The sequence below is a fragment of the Cheilinus undulatus genome, linkage group 22 (genome assembly GCF_018320785.1).
Source record: "Cheilinus undulatus linkage group 22, ASM1832078v1, whole genome shotgun sequence".
Lineage (NCBI taxonomy): Eukaryota > Metazoa > Chordata > Actinopteri > Labriformes > Labridae > Cheilinus > Cheilinus undulatus.
The window spans coordinates 32921433-32925993 of NC_054886.1; the positions used below are offsets into that span (position 1 = coordinate 32921433).

At 36.2% G+C, this 4561-nt stretch overlaps 1 long non-coding RNA gene across 1 annotated transcript; it reads right to left on the reverse strand.

The window, feature by feature from the left end:
• Nucleotides 1-313: 313 nt before the first annotated feature.
• LOC121504982 lies at nt 314-3304 on the reverse strand. Its single transcript, XR_005991498.1, has 3 exons — nt 3200-3304; nt 1741-1803; nt 314-821 (listed from the first exon to the last, which is right to left on the reverse strand). It is a non-coding gene; the product is annotated as an uncharacterized LOC121504982 (long non-coding RNA).
• Between the last annotated feature and the right edge of the window lie 1257 nt (nt 3305-4561).

Consider the following 4561-nt stretch of genomic DNA (forward strand, 5'->3'; position numbering starts at 1 on the left):
ATGTGCCCTTTTTTTCTTTTTGCCCCTGCCCTTGAAAAAGTCTGTGTATGCCACTGATTTCTATATTGATAACAGTGTACCGTGGTCATTTTATGATAATGCTCTGTACTTTATATATCTCAGAACAGGGTCTATTTATGGTTTTGTTTGTCTAGTGTGTTCGGACTTAGTCTTTCAAACACGTGTGAAAATTTTAGACTGCTTTCTTACCTCTATACAATTTGCACATAGTAGGACTTATTGATCGTCCTCTATAATGATCACTAAGTGTATTATTTGTACTTTGGCTTGTCAGCTGTGGTCCTATCAGGTGTCTGCCTTTGTTTTTGGTACTTTTATGTCTGTTTTGTGTCAGTTTTATGTGGGACAACAGATGGAAATTAACGACTTGCTAAATCTGGTGCAGCCATGTTTTTATTTACTTTGTATGAACGATCAATGTCATTGCACACTGTCCCTTGCTAAATAAATAAATAAACTAAACTAAACTATTGTCAGGACGTGCCAGTTTGAAATTTAAGGAGACTGAGGAGAAATCGAAAGCAGTCCGCGAAAACTCTGGGGAATTCTGCCACATGTTTAAGTCTTGAGTCATGCTGCCTGAGTGATTAGGCTTTTGTTTCCTGTTAATACCCAAAAGAGACATGAACAAACTCTTCTCCTGCAGCAGAAGCACAGTAGAGCCCTGCTCTCATCAGAAGAGTGACTCCAGCTGCTGTTTACTCTTCATCATCTGGAGAGGCAGATGATCAAACCTGTGGCTGGATCCAGGCAGCTATGTGACTCCGAGCACACTCTGGGATCTCTGTAGGAGGTCTGGTCTGTGCAGAAACAGAAACTCACATTGATGCTGTTCTGATAAGAATCTCTAGTGTAATTATAAAGAGAAGTTGTCTGTAATTATTGTAAATGCTGCATATAAATGTTTTATAAAAGCACACATGTATAAAATGTTAATATTAAAAGACCCCGATACTGAATTTTTCTCCTTTTTGGTTTATCTAAACCATTTTTATGGTGGTGCTGTGAAATTATAAATAGTGAAATTAAATAAGAAAAGTAAAAATGATAAACAATTTGAAAATGACCAAATTTAACAAACTTCCAACACTCAAGTCCAACTATTTTTACCCTCAAAATCCTGATTATATCCCAGAATTCTGATGTATCCTTGGAATTCTAATTTCTATTTTTAAATCTCAGTATTCTGACTTTAATCTCAAGAATCTGGATTGAATCTCAGAATTCTGGCTTTTATCTAAGTATTCTTACTAAGTCTGAGAAAAACCGAACAGGTGGATCATCACCAAAATCTAATGGATTCTCCCCTGTCACCATCCCAATATTCCCTGAAAGTTTGGTGAAGATCCGACAAACAAACAAACAAACAAAGATACGGAGCCCTTTACATAACCCTTAAACTTCAGAACTAGAATAGCAAGAATTTCACAGATTTATTTACAATAAAATTGGGTAATAACAAAATTAAACATTAGTTGATCAAGTTGTAGACAAAAGAAAAAGTTTGCTAACAAAGAATTAACTAATAAAAACCTCAAACAGAAGTACTGACCTCAGGGAACTCAAAGACCACATTAACAAACAAAAACCCAAATCTAACTACAAAAGAACAAACGTTAACTGTCTGTACCAAAATTTAAAGAACAATCCTAAGCTCCCTGACTAACCACAAAACAGAAGAAAACCAGAATCTAACAAAAATGTTAGAGATTCTCCTACCCTTCCTATGTCAGATGAGCCAGATCCGCCTCAGCTGCTGCAGACTCCTGGGATGTGGCGGACCTTAAACACAATCAGACAACAGACTCTGCCTTATCAGAGGCCGTAACACCCCTCAAACTGTGATGTCAAACTACACTGAATCTAAGATATTTGTAAGCGTCTGCTTTAGGACATTTTTGCCCTGATTTTGACACCTTCTTTCAACAACAGGTTTCCCATCAAGTATTATTTTATCAACTCAAGAATCACTGAGTCAAAACCTGAGCCAAACCTGAACCCACGCTGATGTTGGAGGCTGTCCGTCTGCATCGACAGCTTTTTAAACTCATTTCTTGACTCCTTTAATTCCCTGTAAATAAAATATGGCCCATGCTGTTCCCAAGCTTTTGAAGAAAACTGAAACTAAATTACTCCTGGATTAAAAAAAAGAGTGTTTGTGGTGTGATTTGGCATGCTTTCACTTTAATCCGTTTATTTCCTGCAGTTATACATTCAGCTTTAATTTTCAACCTTTATCATTTGTCTGTATATTTCTATTGCCTTTATTTGCATTTTTGCCACTTTTATTCCATTTTTATTGCTTTCAGCCTATTTTTGCCACTTCTTTGTGACATTTTTTTGCCCGTTATTTGCATGTTAATCCTGCTTTTTGATTATTTTTGCTCATTTTTTGCTACTTTTTGCCCATTTAAACTGTCCCTTGCAATTAAATTTCCCATTCAGCCATTTATTGCACATTTTACCATTTTTTTTTTACACCTTTCTGCAGGTTTTTGCCCAATTTATTCACTTTAACTCTTTTTGTGCTGTTTTTGGTGGTTTTTCACCATTTTTCCACCGTGATCCCCTTTTCCTGCTATTTCTCGCCTATTCTTGCCACTTTTTGCCTTTTTTGCCATTTTTTCTCCCCATGTTTGCCGCTTTTCACCCAGTTTTCCCATTTGATGCATATTTCGACCCTTTTCACCCATTTTTGCCACTCTTTTTTAACTATTCCTGCCACCTTTAACTTATTTTTATTGCCACTTTAACCTATTCGCCACTTTTTTTGTTTGTTTTTTTTTAAACATTTTTGCCAGCTTATTTTTATTGCCACTCTTTTGCCTCTTTTCTCACATTTTTCCCATTTGATGCATATTTTGACCGTTTTCAACCATTTTTGCCACCTTTAGCTTATTTTTATCGCTGCATTAACCCATGTTTGCCATTTTTCCCACTTAGATTGTGGTTCTTGCAAACGTACTTTTCAAAAATTTGGCTCTGGTTGAGCAGGGATGAGGAACACTGTGTAGAGTTTCAGTTGTTTATCCAACATGAGAAGGTTGTGGTTTTATTTTGAAAGATTGCAGGAGGCACATATGTAGAAAATGATGAAACTCTGAATGAACCAAAAGTACAGCAAACATTTCTCATTTGGTAACCCAGCTGAGAAAAGTCCAAAAGAGTCTGGACTTACCGTTCATGCTCTTCCAGAGTGTTTCTTACTAGGAGTTTTTGAGCCAGAGTGTCCCTGGCGTTCATGCCACCAACCAGACTGGTGAGGATGACGTCATGACATTACTACAGCTGTGACAGGAGAAGATCACATGATCTGACTGGTTCAGTAGTTTGGAGATTTTTAGAAAGAGTCAAAGCTGACATCTACTGCTCAAACAGTGGTACTACGATGATGCCACAGAGCTTCAGGGGAGGCGCTGAACCATAAACCTGAAAAAAGGGGATTTGCTTTGCTAACCTCTGCTGTGCATGGAGCAAAATGGATAGACTTATAGTTACTATAGGGACTGCTACAGAGCAGTGTTACTCAAGCAAAGAGCCAAATTGTTGAAAAACACCTTTGCAAAAGCCACAATCTAAGAGGTGAAAAGTGGCAAAAACAGCTTGAAGTAGCAATAAAAATGAGTTAAAGATGGCAAAATGGTCCAAAAACAGCAAAAAATGGGGTGAAATGGGCAAAAACGGGGAGAAAAAGTAGCAGAAATGGGTGAGAAGTGACAAAAAATCAGTGGAAAGTGATGTTAATGGGCAAAAAGCAGTCAAGAGTGGCAAAAAAGGCAAAAAAAAAAGAAGGGAAAAAGGAAACAAGTGATATGTAATGGCAAAGGGTAGTTTAAATGGGCAAAAAGTGGCAAAAAAAGAAGGGAAAAAGGGCAAAAATGGCTAAAAGAAGAGGAAAAAATTGTTAAAAAAAAAAAAATAAAATAAAATAAAAAAGGAAACAAGTGGTATTTAATGGCAACGGGTAGCTTAAATGGACGAAAAGTGGCAAAAATTGTTAAAAAAAAAGGGCAAAAAATAGGATAAAAGTGGCAAAAATTAGAAAAAGTTGCAAAAAGACGTAGCAAAAATAAGCAAAAAAAAAAAAAAGAAAAAAAAAGGGATATTTAATGATGAAAGGTAGCTTAAATGTGCAAAAAGTGACAAGGGGGAAAAATGGGATAAAAGTGGAAAAAATTGGGAAAAAGAAGCACAAAGAAGTTGCAAAATGGCCAAAAAACATGAAAAAGGGTATTTAATGGCATTTTAACTGAATAAGAGGGAAAGGCAGATGTTTAAAGACATTTGCAAACCAAAATATCCAAAATATATTAATGCTAAAAATGTTTAAAGATTAGACAGAAATGTTTGAAATGTTGTTTAATTTAAAAAAAAAAAAATTGAATCCTTTTTGTGTGTGGGGGTCCACTGAAAGAATAATTTCTTCTTAGGGGAGGCTCACTCTCACACACACTTTGAAAACCCCTGGTTTAAAACTCAGGTTTGTATCAGAAAAAGTGTACATCTGTCTAAACTCATTGTGTCAGTGAATCGCCAGGCA